We start from the raw sequence: 17,459 nt of genomic DNA on the forward strand, positions 1-17,459 counted from the left end.
CGTGGACCGTCCCTAAACTGGAAGAATACAGAATAAAGAGATCAGCGATAAATAAATGATTAGAGGGGTGGATGGAGAGCGGATGGGGGATGGAGGGAGCATAAGTTAAGGCGGAGGGAGGCAAATCAGAGCGTAAGAGAGGGAGAGAAATGATGGACGGATGAAGACATACATGAAAAAAAAGGAGAGAGAAAGAGATTTGCTAATGTTCACCCTTGGTAATCAATATCTTTCTCCTCCTCCTCTTTTATTACAGAGGGCTTTGGTGAGCGTGCTTTGATGTCCACTCCTCACGGGCGTGGAGCTACGCAGAATCCAATCCATGCCTGTCATAATTACCATCTACCTCAGCCTCAGTATACACAAAAGAAACGCTCCACTACACCTGCACTGTATTAAATATGAAGTCGAAAAGTATCAGCACACAGAATTATATATACTTACAGTGTTTACCAGACAAATTTAGATTGCTCTCCAGTGATTATTCACAAATAAACTGCATTCCTCGCCCAGTATTGAAAGTAATGAAAAAGATTTGAGCAGCATAACAGGTATAATCACCTGAAGAACGTGGCAGACTTCATCCCACAGACTGGAAACAATGTGTCAGTGTCTTATTTATCACTTCTGGAGCAACCAGATCTACAAAATAATACAAACAGTATGCTGAAATGATATACAATTTATATGACTTTACAAAATATCCAATCTTAAATCCTTTAACTGTGTAACAGAGGTAGTACAGTACATTCAGGGGTTTAGTTTCCCCTAACGCAGGACGCAGGATCAACAGTATGAGTGAAACATGAAAACATTTTTCATCAGAGTCACTCCAGTGTATAAATACAAAATAAACTTCAAAACATCTGAAAGCAGATAACTCTGAGAAATTAAATAGCCATAAAAGTAAATGTATTCGGTAAAAATGTCGATCATGAAGTTAACCACTCGTGACCCTTATGATATCTATGCTTGAAAGAGAAAATCCTGGGTCAATAAAGTAGCACAAGTGAAAATAATAGCTGCAATCTATTCTGGGGTTAAATACCCCGACCTCGTTGTAAGGGCAAGGCTAAAGGTGAAGGAAAGTCAATGATAAAAGCTTCTTATTTTGAATGAAATTACAATGTGGTCACATGTAAGGAGAATACTGATAATATTCATAATACAGTGTTTCTAATGTTCAAATGTTCCCAAAACTTTAAAAGTTACCGGTGAACAAACAGAAAAAGGTACAAAGAAGACAGAAACTTCTCCCTCGGACTGTGGAAGAGTCAGCTAAGTGGATGCAGGTCTCTATAAGGCAGAAGATGGTAAATTCACTCCCGCAGGCAGAGACCACATCAGCACTGACCTCCAAATAACCACAGGCCAAAGCACAGCACACAGGGTCACTCACTCTCTCCAACACCAATGTGTATGTGCATGGACTTGAAAGCAAACCCTCACTCTGCACACCAGCACAGAGATGTCCACATGCAAATACAGACACATCAATTAGCATGGTGCAAAAGTCAGAGTTCAGAGCAGTGTCAAACTCTTGATAAGAGTTGCACAAGTTGTGTAGGTGTCTTGCAGCACACTGGGGAAGCCAGGGTACCCGCTGGCCTCATGCTATATTCCCACACACTGCTTGGAGCTCGACGCCTTGTTTGAATATTTCCAGATATAGTGTTAATTTATGTAACTTCTGCTTTATGCCGTGGCATAAATTAGACAACAACAAAGAAGGAAAAAACAACATGAAAGAGTGATTGTAAGGAAGATTTGAAGACTGCACCTGATCTGGCATTTGATTCAGAGGGAAAGTGACTGTGAGTGTGGATGCCTATACATTGTGTGCATGTAACTAAGAAACTGCATGTGTGTGTGTGTGTGTGTGTGTGCGTGCGCGCAGCCTGGTGGATCCCTTCAGGCCGCTGTGTGAATGACAGCGGGGGTTATGTAAGGAGCCACAGCGGGGCCGGAGTGGACAGTCCGACCGGAGATCAGGTCAGCAGAGTGTGACACTAAACACATCTCCCTGACACCGCGCTGACACCCTCTGTCACAGACCCACACACTGTCTGTCAACGCTCTTCACGCACACACACACACACACATACACACACATGCACAGCAAGAGCAAGGAGTGTGTGAGCGGCTGTCCGTCAACACACCAGACACTGACCACCTCAGCGTGTGTATAAGAGAGCAACAGAGAGAGACAAAAATATCAAGAGAGGGATGGAAAGAGGAAGGGAGAGAGAGGTGAGTTGTCTACCTGAGAACTTGTCAATGAGTCACAAAAAGTGAGTCGGTTTCTGTCAACCAACCAAGATACATTTATAAATTACTGATATTAACTTTGGCTACACGTGTGATCATTGTTTATGTAAAATCAATACAGAAAATATAACTAACTGGCAAAGAAGACTAGATGTTAACCTCACAGCATCCTAAGAAACACATACAAGCGCTGATCTTTGGCAGAAAAATAAAAGTGGCGCTCATCTGCCTGCTCTTAGAAAAACAGCTCCAAATACCTTTTATTGAATTCATTTAAAATTTTGTGTGCAGTTTTCACACAGGACTCTTTGTTACCAACATTTTCACAAAGTAATCCAAGTCAGGGTCTGTCACACAGTTTGCCTGTTGGCATGAACCGCAACTCCTTAAATCCAAAAGCCAAAGAAGAAACCAGCGTCTGGGTCTAATAAAAAAGGCCTATTGGTGGGTCACGACCAAAGCGTCCTGCACATGCGAGAAGTGAAGCGGATGGAGAGGCTTAGTGGCTCAGTGGTCTGGGGTATAAACTGTACCACGGACATGTGATGACACGGTATGACCCTGTTTCGTGTCAGTGTTGCTACATGTGTAGCTGCTGTATCTGATCTTTATTGAAACAGTGCAGACAGTAAAGTAGAAATATTCAATAGATACAATTTTAAAAAGCTGGAAAAAGATTTTTAAAAATTGCCCTAGGGCAGTAAGTTACAAAAAACTTATTACATGTGAGTATGGACAGTGGCTCTTTTTGACTAATAATAACATTTTGGCACCTCATCCTGACACCTGCAACAGTGACTCAGTTCTGCAGGTAGTTATTTGGTTTGAATTTATCTGAAGCACCTGCTATCTCAGCAGGTGTGTGTGCAAATTATCCTATTGGCATTACATTTTTTCAGAATTTATAGCAAACGCACAACAGGTTTTGTAGAAACGTTCAGGGAGAATATGTAACCACCCTTACATTTGCACACTCTCAGACATGCACACACATTTTTTTTCCTTTGTGAAATAACTGTTCCACTACTCTGAGAGTCTGACTTTTACTTTAAGTGACAAGCCTCCAACCACAATAACCGCAAATTATGAAAAAAGAAAAAGATAAAAAAACCTCAGAAAACCTGAAATCACTCTGTGATGGTTTGATGTTGTTATTTACTTTACAGCAACGGCGAACACTGCGCGTTTGTCACAGTCATTCTACCAATTTGGACCACCTGCTGCAAACACCCTGAAGCCACCGAATGTTACTAAGCCAGTAAACTGTGACCAATTCTGCCTCTGCAGGTGGAGACGGACACACAGCCGCTCACTCCTCTGCTTTATATATCTCAAACTCCAGCACACACAAACACAAACGCACAAGCGCATAAAATGTATCAGAAAGTGGTGGGCCATTATTATCCCGTCCATTATGCCCAGAACATAAACATACATAATTATTTGGCTTATTAGCAAAGATTAGAATATTTGCAGTGAAAATCAAAATGCTTAAAGGAACTTAGTAGAAAAGCAATAATGGTGCTTTCAAACATTTAGTCAAATTACCTGATCAATTAAAACATTAATATTCACTTATAGTAAATTATAAAACTACAGTTTTATGCTGAAATAAATGTGTCTATGTATATTCTGTAATCAAATGTACATTCAAACATGCTGTTACAGTAAAAAGAGGCTACAATAAGTAGAAGAAAGTTCAATTTTAATATAAAAGTCATTCTTTTATTCTCATTTTATAATGTATCACCTAAATGACTTTGACTTTCTACTAATTGCTAATTTAGTCAAACATCATAACTGCATATTATTTCTGTTTTCACCGCTGCACAAATGCTGATACTTTATCTCAAAGAAAGATAAAAAAAAACTACTTCAAATAAAAATTTAACAAGTTATTATAAAGCTGATTTAATCTTTATAACAAATCTAACAGTAGATTGACACATCAAAATGAATCCATTTCAAACTAACAAAACAATCTCGTAAAAGGTGACAACTTCACAATACGTGTGTCCGGTGTGTGTGCGCGAGAAAAGAGTGAGAAAGTGTGTGTGTACACTCATGCATGTGAGTGTGTGCGTGTGTGTGTGTGTGTGCTGACCATAAGTTGTTAGATCCATTATCTACTCACCTGACGGGCATTTCCAGCGTTCAGTCTGCTGCTGTTGATCTGATCCACTTTGCCTCTCCTCCTCTTCCTCCTCTTTTTCTCTTTCTTCTTCTCTCCGGAGCCCCTTGCTCTGCCCTGGCGGTGCCCCCCAACACCACCACCACCACCACCACCTCCGCCGGCACCTCAAGCTTAAACACAGCAAACAAACACTGTGTGTGTGAGCCAAGGGGGCTGGGACAGGGGCAGCGTCAATCCCCTCACTTTCACAAAAGCCGTGACCGTGCAGCCGGACACATCGTGGACTCCCGTTGCAAAAGAGAGAGTGTGTGTGTGTGTGTGTGTGTGTGTGTGTCTGTGTGTGAAAGAGAGAGAGCAAGAAAGTGTGTGTGTGTGTGTGTGTGTGTGTGTGTGTGTGTGTGTGTGTGTGTGTGTGTGTGTGTGTGTGTGTGTGTGTGAGTGAAGCTAGCTGATGTAGCTCTCCTTGGCTCTCAGACTCACTTCACTAACACTCTGCTCCGCTGCTTCTTGGAGATGGACTCGGATTAGGACACAGCCAGTGTGAGAATCTCTTCCTCGCTCTCTCTCTCTCTCCCCTCACTACGTCTCTCTCTCTCTCTCTCTCTCTCCCTCTCTCCAGCCGGCATGCTCCCTCCCACCCTTCCTCTCTCCCGCTCACTCATTCACTCTCCTCGCTGAGCTTCTTTCTTTTCATTTCCTCTTGGGAAAGCCGTGCACACCAGTTGTCTCTGCCTTCAGCTGCTCCCTCTCTCTCTCCCTCTCTCTCTCTCTCTCTCTCTCTCGCTCTCTCTCTCTCAGTCACTAGTAAATATAAAAGGCATGCTTGTACAGCCCCTCGCCTCAGTCTCTCTCTGGCTCTCCCTCCCTAACTCGCTGTGTCTCATGCTTTCGTTTACCCCCACCTCCCTGTGCCCCCCTCACTTTCTTTCTCAGTGTCAAAGCTGCCTTTCAAATGCTGATTAGCAGCCGGAGTAAAAGAGAGAGAGAGAGAGAGAGAGAGAGAGAGAGAGAGAGAGAGAGAGAGAGAGAGGAGGACAGAGAAGGGATGACTGAAACAAGTGGGAGATTCCATCACATCCACACACACGTATTGTAAACTGTGACTCCTGTCCCGTGCAAACACACACAAACTTGTTTTTGTCACTTAGGAGGACATCCCATTGACTGACATTAATTCCTGGACACCTACCCAAACCTAATATTAACTGAAAAACAAGTTTTAACCATAAGATTTAATGTTTTACCTTGTGGGTAAGCTATTATCGTGCAAGTCATCCAAATTAAAGAAAAGACCCAACATTTGTCATTGTCTTCCAAAACGCCCCATCCAGTACCAGCATTTTCTGATCGTTTGTCAGCCTCTGAAAACTGTTCAAGGTTCAATTCATTCATCCATAAAAACATGGAAATTACAGTTCACCCATCCAAATCAACCAGTGCTGCCACCATTACTGCTAAGGTTTGGTAAGATTTAGGTACAACAGCTACTTGGTTAAGAAAGTTTAAAGAAAATTTGAAGTTATGGTAAAAACAACAACCCAAAAAACAATGTTGACTGAAAAGGGGATGTGACAAGCAGTCCATCATCTCATAATCATTTGATTTGTTGACCCATACGTCCGTAATCCATAACAATGTCACACTACTTCTGCCTTTGCTTTGGAGGCAAAAAAATATCTAATTCGCAAGGCTACAAGAGGTCTTTGTCAGGTAAATATAAAAGTTGTTTTGTGCACGTTAAAAAATGACAAACACTGCTGAGGACAGTCTTTTTTCATCTTCAAATGGAAGTCCCTATAATTTCAACTCATCATATAATACATACAAGTGAACAGCTGCAAGACAACTGTCCAGAAACAAAATAACACTGAATGTCAAGTCAGGTCAAATTTATTTACTTAGCCCAATATCACTACACTGTCTGGAGTTCCTTTACTTGAGTGTAAAAAGTAGACATAGCACAATGTAAAAATACTTATTTAAAAGTCCTGCATTCAAAATCTTCCTTAAGTATAAGTACAGACTTATAACAGCAAATTATATTTAATTGTGAAAATACTCACTATGCACATAAAAGAGCACTATGAGTGGTGCATTATTACAGATTGTAATATTGTGTTATTATTACTTACCAAAGGTTATTGGACCTTCTGGATCCATAACCAAAACCAGATGGGCATAAAGGACCATCAACCATTTAATACATTTACTGTTTAAATCAAATTGCTCGAAGGTAAAACTAAAACAAGGACGTCTTTTCGAAAGCACCTTAAAGGTTCCCTGCCGAGCTTTTGACCTCTAGTAGTGCTATGGAGCTGTTTCTCTATGAATGGGTCCCTGTTTTGTTTGTCTCATGCACACACACAAGGATGCACACACATGGGTGACGGGGTACACACCCCTACCAGTGGTTTCACACTGATCACTGATCTACAGGTGGTGGAAACACGTCAAGACATTCAGCAATGCGCCAACAAAGGCTGGCAAAAAGAAGATGGCAAGCATTTGTTAAATCTCAAGGATACCCACAATATATAATAACTTTGTTTTGTTTGCACAGGGCACCTAAGACTAAGATGATCTGAGTCCCATTGTAACTGTATGGGGCTAAGATCTTAGTTTTAAGTCTTAAGATGCCACTGCCTGTTGCTAACGTGTCTGAAACATTTAGTAATCTTCTGATATTAATACATGAGCTGTGGCCTTTAAAAATGCCAGACTCATCTGATTGGCCTGCATCAAATTAATGGTCTAATATAGTTAACATGGGTTCTGTTAATAAATGTTGAATTCTTTAGTAAGTCTGCTGCCTTCCCATTTTGAAATAGCCTATCAAGTAGCATACAAAGGAAATACTCAAGTAAAGTACAAGTACCGCAAAATCGCACTAGAGTACACTACTTAGTTGCATTTCTGACTGTATGTAATGTATGTACATGTCAACATGTGCTCGGACCCACAACCACACACACAAAGGCAAACAACACATACGATCACAGATGCACACACACACACACACACACTCTCACACACACACACACACACACACACACACACACACACACACAAGCATATACGTGAACAAATAATCACACTCAGAGACTCACTCAAGTACTCTCTCTCCCACCAATCTCCCTCCCTCCTCGCCCCCTTCCCCCTCTCCTCTGTTCGTTCCCCTTGCCCTCAAACACTACTCAGAATATTGATACATCACCCCCTCCTCCTTTTTCTCTCTCTCTCTCCCTCCGTCTCTCTCTCTCCCTCCATCACTCACTTTCTCTACTGAATACTGATAGGCTGTCTACTCCGTGGTCTGAGTTTCAAATCTCTCCCTCCCTCATGCTCACTCCATCGCTGCACCCAATACAAAAAAAAAAAAACAGCAACATAAAGGAGGAAATAGCAGAAGTTAATGCACTGAGGTAGACATAAATTCACTTAAGTACCATTTCAGATTATGTCAAGCTAAAAATGGGCTTAACATTGTGGAAAAGGAGGGGAGAAGGGTGACAGAGGAGGAAGGGGGGGGAGGAAAAGTGCTGCTTTGGTTGGCTGTCTTGCCAGCGGAAACTGGCTGAGCGGCTCGCAGCACTGTAGTGAACGGGCGGCCGGCAACAAAAGGAAAAAGACGTGTGAAAAGTTCAGGCAAATGAAGACGCATTCAGTGTTTTTTGTCCGACTCCCACCCTCCCGCCTCATTGTTGGGCATGTCGGCTATGGCGCAGCCAAGGGGGAGAAGAAGGGAGTGAATGAGGTCGTCAAAGAGTCCCAGTGAGCCCCCTTCACTTCACACACACACACATTGACACACACACATACACACACACACACACACACACACACACACACACACACACACACACACACACACACACACTGAACAGCTCGAAACAGCTGAGAGCAGGAGAGCGTCAATCAGAGAAACAACGCAGACAGAAAATGTCCTGCTTTTCTCACATGGAGAGGTGGAAGGGCCTTTCAGGGTATTTGTGTGTTTAAGTGTGTGTAAGTGTAAGTGTGTGTCTACGCGGGAGAGAGTTTGTGTGTGCCTGGTCTCTTTGGAGGAGGCTTTCTGTCTGCATTAGAAGTGCAGCGCGTCTGAGACACTGGGAAAGGGAGTGTGTGATTTTGTCCTCCAAGTCTTCCCCAGGCGTCCTTGAAGGAGACTGGCAGGGAATATCTGACTCTGTGTGTGTGTGTGTGTATGTGTGTGTGTCAGTGTGTTTGAGCCCTCACAGGCTTAGTTTAGTACCGGAGGCTTGCCTCGCGGAGCGGTATTACAGGTGTTCCCTTCACAAATCAGGGTGCTTCTGGAAGTAACAAAAACTACAACCTCGGGCTGGAGAATTAACCTGGCCTGATGAATAAGAAATGTAACTAAATCAAGTGGGTAAATGAGATTACAAAATCCTTAGTCAGTGTGTGTGTGTGTGTGTGTGTGTGTGTGTGTGTGTGTGTGTGTGTGTTTATGTGTGTCTGCACATGCATGTGGAATAGCGTGTGACGACTGTTGCAGTCAGCGAAACAGTCACACCCATGTCTGGCCTTGTTTCTCCGCCTGTCTACACATGCTATCGGCTGTGGTCAGTTCAATGTAGTGACAGAAAACTGCCTTTTTTCAGAATCGCCGTTTGAAGCAAGGTCAGTGAGAGAAGACTTATCCAGATCCTTTACTTCAATAAAGCAGCACATGGAATATAAAAGTCCTCTAAATCTTATTTAAGTACAAGCATCTAAGTTTCAGCTAAATGAACACTAAAGTAAAAGCACTCATTCCGCAGAAGAGTCATTTTTATATTATTATTCATTAATTTCAGCTGGGTGAGGTAAAGCCTATTTTAACTTCAGTATACTGTTGGGTAGTTTAATCTGTACAATTTGTACAGTACGTGCATCATATTTTACAAGATTAAGTTTTGTATGTAAGTTCTTAATCTGCAAAGTAACTAGTAACTATGTTTGTCAGTGTCAGTCAGTGTAGTAGAGTAAAAACTACAATATTCCCTCTGAAATGTGGTGAAACAGAAGTATAAAGTAGCACAAAATGGATAAAGTGACTACTAACAAATACTAACTCCAGAAACGTAGTAGGTAAAGAATGAAACTAAGCTTTAAAGAACCAGTGGAAATTTTGATATTGGAAAAAGTGGTTTAACAAAAAAATCTTTTTAACTCATCTTTTTAAGTCCACTTCTGTTGGGTGCTGCATTCAAGCAAACATTATATATACACTGTAATAGTAATAATCATCTCCAGCTCAGTAGCTCTTTACATAGTAAAGTTAATAATAATAAAGAAAGCTTTTTTTCCCTATCATTTAGTGTTCATAAATAACTAGTAAACACAAAAGAAAAAACTGAACTTTAAGCTAAACTATAAGCTGAGGTCAGTAAAAGACAGGAAGGACAACATCTGGCAGTTTTATGTTAAAGATTGATCAGATTTATTATGTGTTTTCTGAACCACCACAGACTACTTGCTATTTCCGTAGGAAGTAAACACAGTGAAAACTGGCAGATTCTTTACAGCTAAAACACACCGTGTTTGTGCAGTGAATGAAAATGAAGCTGCTCGGCTGAAATACTTCCAAAAATAAACCAGGCTACATCAGAAATAAACCTATTGACATTTGATTTTAATATACAGTATCTGAATGCGTGGACCACACAAGTAAACATTTAACATATATAAACATACATACATATAAATATATAGGCTTCCTCTTTAGTTTTCAACATACCTAATCTACCACATGTTCTTAAAGTTGATGTTAAGCAAGTAATTAAGTATTTAAGAAATTATTTGTTGTTGATAGTCAACAAGTAACTGGAATGTTTTCACAGAGGCAACTTAAAGGGGAAGTCCACTAATTTTACACATCAAAACCAGTTTAGTAGTCTTGGGTACTTGTTATGTCAAAAGACACTATCAGGTTGCATTATGTGAAATGTAGTATCCATTATTGTTTTAGCTTGACCTGTGAAGTAAACATTTAAATACAGGATAACGGATAAACTGCTTAAATACCCTTTTTTAAATCATAAGGAAGTGAAACCTTGATACAAATCTGTTTGATTGAAAAACAACACTATGGATGGTATAGATATGATGCTGTCATCTCTAACACATTTTATTTCATGTGACATCCTTCTCTTGCAAGAAATTAAATACTGAGACCAGATTCTGTAGCTGTCAGTGTATTATTTAAGACTATAAAAAATTTGAATAGAAGAACACAACATTGTCTTCACCTTCCCCTCAGCAGTTCACATGGACGATAAGTATAAAAAGGGTGTTTAAAGATAACTACCATAGAGTAGATAATATTCCAAATCTATCAGACAATAATTCTTTGAGGGCATGTGGCCATTAAGGAGCCATTTCGCCTTTTGTTGAGTATGCTCCTCCATATTTCATTGAGATGCATATCTGCCTTTCACACTGTCTGCCTGCTCCGCTATTCTCTATTCAACAGTGACCCATTGCTCCCTGCCATACAATCCTTCACCTTTCTGGGCTTAAAAGTAATTACCACTTTAATTTGCTGTCCGCTTTTGTGCATGCCTGAGTGTATCTGTAGCTGACTGGAGTGCTTGCTGTGTGTGTGTGTGTGGGGGGGGGGTACATGTATGCATACACATATAAATGTGAGTAGAACTGAAACAATGAGTTGATTATTTTTTAGATAGAGAGAAAATGAACTGACAACACCCAATTTAATAGATTAATTGACATTTATTAAGTCAAGTCGATGGTTGCAGCGTCTCAAATGTGAGGATTTCCTGCTTTTATCACTTATATATTAGGCTAGTATAAATTAAAAATCTTTGGGTTTTAGACTTTGGGTTGGACAAAACAACCAATCTGAAGATGTCACCTTGAGGTCTGGGAACGTGTGATTGCTATTGTTCATAAATTTTATGACATTTTATTAACCCAACGATTGGATTAATTGGTGACGTAATTGTCAAATGAAACCAAAACGAAAATAGTCCTTAGATGCAGCACCAAATTTGAGTACATGAAGGTTTTGTGTGTATGTTTGTGTATGTGTTACTCACCCTCATAAATATATATATATAATGTTTGTTATATATACATGTTTTTGTGCATGCTACAGAAACATTTGTGTGACTTTTGTGTGACTGTGTGCATATAAATGTGTATGTGTGTACTTAAAAGTGCATATGAACGTGTCAGTTTTTCTATTTTATAATGTGTGTGTGTGTTTATGGTTAGCCTCCCATTGGCCCAATTACTCCAGAACCAAACCCCCTCTGTTTCCCTGCTTCCCCCTAAAATCCCTCACCCCTCTCACCCCACAGTCCCAGCGGTGGACCCCCCAAACACCCCAACCTTCCACCCCCCGCCCCGCAGCCCTGCACGGCCAGATTGTCCATCACAATACACCCGACCCTCACAGGACCTCCACCACCTCGACTGTACCTCCTGCTCCCCCTCGTCTCCAGAAGTCCCACTAAATCACTCCTAATTTTGCCCCCCAACACCCACCCACTTCCCCCTACCTCACTCCTCCATTCTTCCCCCTCTGCCCTCCCCAGTCCCAGGTGAGCTGACGACACAAGGAGAGCAGAAACACTCGGCGAATATTAATGGTTTGATCTGAATATTAATAAAGCATGCATCTTAATGATCTTTAAAAAAAAAAAACAAAGAGCCACAGTCAAGCGCTATACTGCCGGGATGCACATACACACACACACACACACACACACACACACACACACACACACACACACACACACACACACAGAAAGGCCTATGCAAACACACACACACTGAGCTGAACTATCTGTCCTGCACTCTGCAGATTAGTTAAAACAGGGCCTTATCCTCCAACCTCCTGTTTAAATGCTGAGCATCACGTTCAAGACAAATGTGTTGTCTTTTTTTCCTCTCAGTAAATGAAGACACCTCTCCTTTCCCACGTCCTTCTCCTCTATCTCCTCCTGTTGCTCTCTTCATTTTCTTTTTATCTCCTTCTACTCTTTTAGTTCAGGCAGCCCTCCCTCCCCTCCCTCTACCTCTCACAGTTGCCCCATTTCACCCCCTCCCCTCTTCCTCTTTACCTTCTCCCTCCCTGTTCTCCCCCCCCCTACTATCTCACCCTCTCTCTCACTCTATCACTTTCTCACTAGATTACCCCATCTCTCCCTCTCTCCCTCTCCCAGCCTCACCTACTCGATATTCCAGCCTTGTTCTCCTGCAGTCTCCAGCACAACTTTCTGACCCACTTCCTCTCTCCTCCCTGGCCCCCTGATCAAAGCCTGCAGGACGGCATCGCCTTGGGCAGAGGAGAGGGAGAGCGCGAGATGGGGGGATGAAGGGATCGGAGCTGAGAGAAGAGAGGAAGAGACAGATAGAGAAGGGATAGAGCAGCACGAGAGAGAGGGAACAGAGAGATCACAAGGACGGGAAGAGGAGCCAGGTGCCCTCTCAGCCCAAGGACAAAAGCTCTTCCTGGCTGATCACACACACACACACACACACACACACACACACACACACACACACAGCAAGTCCTGTCAGCGCCGTCATTCCTGCTCATGTACGTCATGTGTAAAGACGGTGTTGACATTAATGTGGTGTGATATAAAAATATCATTTTTTGCTGCAGCTCAAACCCCCAAAACAACTCAACTTAACAAGTGATGGCTATTGAAATTCAACAGGATGTTTAATAAATTACACTTTCAGATTACATGTTGTCCCATCTTGTTATTCTGTTTTGCATTCAGGCATTGCACAGGTGAGCGCACTGACAATGTGTATCAGTATCTCAGCAGGTGTCAGTCAGGGTGTAAACTCTCCTTATTAAGTCTTTTTTGTCTTAAAGCCTTATTTTCTTAGAAAAGGTGAAAAAAATATGCAAGTGGAGTGAGGTTCAGGTTGCATTTTTCTTGATTCTAATGCAGAAAACTGCCTTTCTCCTTACTTGTTTTAAGATAGAGTTGCTCGCTTCAAGAAAAGGATTCCAAAATTTCTTACAAAAGGATTTGCACTGACTTGTTCTAACAATTGTTCCAATAAGTGTTTTAAGACTTAGTTATAGACAGACATGACTTGATAAAATGGAGATTTTTTGCAGCGCACAGTCTTCTTCTCTGTGGAGTCGTTATAATTTTAAGAGTCTGCGTCTGGGTTTGGGATGTAAGATATGTCCATCCCAGTGGCCGTGTCGGTTGGGCAGTTGGGGCGGGCGGAAAGGATGGAGGAACACCAACCCATTTGTACCCAGAGCGAGGTGGCGTGTACTTTAACATTCCCCGCGCATCCCGACAAAGAGCACTAATTATAAATAAATTAGGGACACGACACGGTGTGCCACAGGGGGACCAGCCAGAGCAGTCACAGAATAGAGAGACTGATAGAGAGAGAAGAGGTTGTGTAAAAGAAACAGAGAGAGGTAGGAGGGAGGGAGAGGAGAAGACAGAGAAAAGCAGACAGGAGAGATTTGGCAATGACATAGAGGAGCAAGTAGGAGAAGAAAGTAGATAAGAAAATAGAGGAATGGAGCACGGGGAGGCCTGGGGATAGAGAGAGTGGAGGGAGGGAGTGTAAGCGAGCGGGTATACAAGGCCTGAATCCTCAAAATATAGCTTGAACATACATCTGCTGCCAAAAAACTGACAAGATTCTCTCTAGATGACAGAGGAAGTGCAATATGTTTGAACAGAGATAGAAAAAGGTGGCAGGGAAATTAACAACCAAAATGAAACAGAGGGAAACAAAAAAAAACTTCTACAGACAGAAAAACTATAATCTGCGCCCTATCTGTTAAAAATGGATTGCTGTTATTTTAGAAGTAAATAACAGAAATCTGATTAAGTAAATACTATACAATAATCATAAGGTGGCGGTATCTACCAGAGTGTTCTACACACACTAGTAGTCAACACTCCCTACCTGTCACTCAAGCTTATCTGAGATGACTTGTCAACCAAGCAAGTGCATGTCAAGAGACTGCCATGTGTGTGTGTGTGTGTGTGTGTGTGTGGAGGGAAGAGAGATCTGTTTCTGTTTCTTTGTGTCCATGTGCACATGGGTTTGTGTGTTTGCGAGCGCACCCACGTTTGTTTATTACGCGGTGTGTGTGTTTAGCGTAAGCGTGCATGCATGTGTGTGCGCAGGGAGAGAACCTCGCCACTATCTAAATGGATCACACTTCAGAGTGTGCCGCCATTTCTCAGAAGCTGCCATCTCCGCGCAGACAGACAGACACACACACAGACAGGCAGACAGACTGGGGGGTGGGTTGGGAGACGGGCTCAGCCGGATTGCTCCACTCAAGGTTATGTCCTGCCTGAAGTTGAGAACTGATGACTGTCGCCACAGCAGGAAAATGTGCCGGAGTTCAAGAGGAAAAATAACCGTTGTCTTGACTTGCGGGCGTTTCTGCGTGTGATGTGATGTGAATGTCTTAAATGATGGAAGTTAACAACCTGCCCGGACATTGAAGCCAGGAGACATTTATCGTCCCCTGAACAACTGCTTTGTGTCTCTCTTTTGGGCTGGGGGGGTCAGAGGTCAGCCGACTGTGACACAGACAGAGAAAGGTCGACTGACTGACCTGTGATTGGCCCTCCTGACATGGCGACCCCCCACTGACACCGCGGTAGCCATGGCTACTGAGCTGCAGACAAACATGATGTCAGTATAAGACGGGGGGGGGTTGAGGTGCAGGAGAGAGGTCAAATAATAACTCATCTAAGATTCCCCTCAACACACACACACACACACACACCTTCACACGCAACTAATCTCCAATTATAAATCATTACTTTCCAATGAGAACATGCTGCTCACTATGCCCGATTTTGCAGAGCCAAAGCGCGCAAAAGCCAAAGTGCAAATAACATAAAAAGCGTCGGGGTCTCCATTATCAAAGTCTATGGTTGTGTCTATAGTCTCTAAACTTTCTGCACAGAGGAGAGTTAAAGAAGAAGAAAGGTAAAGCAGGGAGGAAAGACAAGAGAGGAGCAGCTTGTTGCATTAGCATTCCACCAGCAGAGAGGCTGTCTGTTTGCCTCTGGCAGCAGCCGAGAGAGGGGGACACTCTCTGCATCCTCACACAGCTCGTCTATCTCTCCCTCTGTCACTGTCTATCTCTCGCTCTGTCTGTCTCTGCCTGTCTCTCTCTCCCCGAGTCTGTCTGTTACATTTCCCCCTCCACTCTGCCACTGCCTGTCACTGTTTTTCTCTACTCTGGACAATTTTCCCTGCAGTCTTCTTGTATCTCCCTATCACTCTATCTCACACTGTCATTGTTCTGTTTATCTTTCTCTCCACTAATTTCTGTCCTGCCCCCATTCTCTTCACCTTATTTTCATTCGAGACCCCGCATGCCCCCCGCAGTCTCCCCTAGAAAATCATACTGTTCGCTACTGAGAAAACCAAACTGCTCGAGCCTGAAGTGAGTCATGAAGCTACGAACTGTATCATGATGTTGGCAGGTATGTGTGTGCACTTGACACAACAGATTTATCCATCAATAGTGACAGACATACAGTAAATAAACGCATATTTGCACACGCACAAACAAGCAATTTGTGCAAAAACACACACTCCTGTTTGCACAGACAGTTATAATCACCTCATTAGATCATTCCATTAAAATTGTAAAGGTAATATACTGTAGGCAAATTGTGAGGGTCCAAATGTAACTCTACGACAATGCAGTTAAATCACACGTGTAAATTACAGTCATACAGGTTAGTGTTACAGGATGCCAGTTAAGTGCAATGGCAAACTCCCTCTTTGTTGCCATGGTGATTTTAATAAACACACGCCTTGACCACGCCACGCATCCAGATACATAAAAAGAAATCCATGAAATAGAATCATGTTCATTTTCAATTATTCATTGAATGTATTAAAGGTTGCATCGTTGTATTAATTATTAAATGTAAATCCTTCTGTAAATGAATACAAGAAGGGAAATGGAAGAGTGCGGCCAAACCCCAATACGAAATTTCACATCTTCTTCTCAAGACTGTACAAAGAAAAGTTGTTAATTTCCTACCTTATCTCCATTAGAAGATGACAGAAAGTGGATAAATGTGCTGTGTAGTCCATAAGTAGTAGAACAGTGATTACATTGTTTAGGTTCTGTACTCAGAATTGGATTTGAAATGAGGTTTGAGTGCTGACCTTCAGCTTTTAGCTTTCAAGGGTGTTTGAGGGTGTTTACATCCATACTGGGTGAACTGTCCAGGAATCGTAAAATTACAGAATACAGCAGGACAATGATTATAAGTATACAGACAAGGCAACCCAACAGTTGAATATTGCTGACTGACCCAGTTAGTCACCTGACTTTAATCCAGCTGATTACATGTTTGACTTGCTGGAGAATAGACAGCAAAAAGCCTTGGAACAGACACAAAGAGAAGTTGGGCACAGTACAGATGTGGCAGAGATTCACATGGGATGAGTGTCAGCTGAGGTCTTGTGGGTTGTTATTGACTGCAAAGGATTGGACCCCAAATACCAATCTGATTATTTTATTTATATGTACTCATTATATTCAGCAACTATGTCAGAAGCTGCTTTACAATAATAGATAAAAGCGATAGACGTAGAGCCCAGACAGAACATAAGACTGAAAATATTAATAAATAAAATAAAACCAGCACAGAGCCAAAACAACAAAAATGTGTCACTGTCCTACTACTTACAGACGGCGCTGTTTGTACAGGTGTGTGCGCAAGTTTGACTTGAATTGTCAAGAGAGAAAAAGTGCTTCTCTGCCATGAAGAAAGTCAAACGTTTAAAGAATTCAACTTTTGTCAGCGTTTTCCACCATGCATGTGTGAAAGGTGGCAGCGCCTTTTTCGAACATCCAGCACAGTTTACTGTCATTCTCTTCCTGAAAACAATGAACATTGAGCTTTGTTATCAACAAAGTGAATGCATCTTAAAGCGTAATCAGACATGAATGAAAGAAGAAAAAAAAAAAACCTTAATGAAAACATTCAATCACGATAGAACTAAATTACCAAATCAGTACGATGAGTACTCGCCATAATACTCTGAT

The 17,459-nt window shown here is 42.0% G+C and overlaps 1 protein-coding gene across 13 annotated transcripts in view; it reads right to left on the reverse strand.

Moving 5' to 3' along the window:
• The window catches only part of npas1 (neuronal PAS domain protein 1), a 63,748-nt gene that overhangs the window by 33,216 nt on the left and 13,073 nt on the right, over positions 1-17,459 (reverse strand). For 9 of the 13 annotated variants that reach the window (XM_051397812.1, XM_051397810.1, XM_051397818.1 and 6 more), the window contains one exon: positions 4,403-4,572. The exons of the other annotated variants lie outside the window; for them this stretch is intronic. The gene's annotated coding sequence lies outside the window, so the exon portion shown is untranslated. The remainder of the gene's footprint in view (positions 1-4,402; positions 4,573-17,459) is intronic. 13 annotated transcript variants of the gene reach the window in all.

Source organism: Dicentrarchus labrax, unplaced genomic scaffold (assembly GCF_905237075.1).
Source record: "Dicentrarchus labrax unplaced genomic scaffold, dlabrax2021, whole genome shotgun sequence".
NCBI lineage: Eukaryota > Metazoa > Chordata > Actinopteri > Moronidae > Dicentrarchus > Dicentrarchus labrax.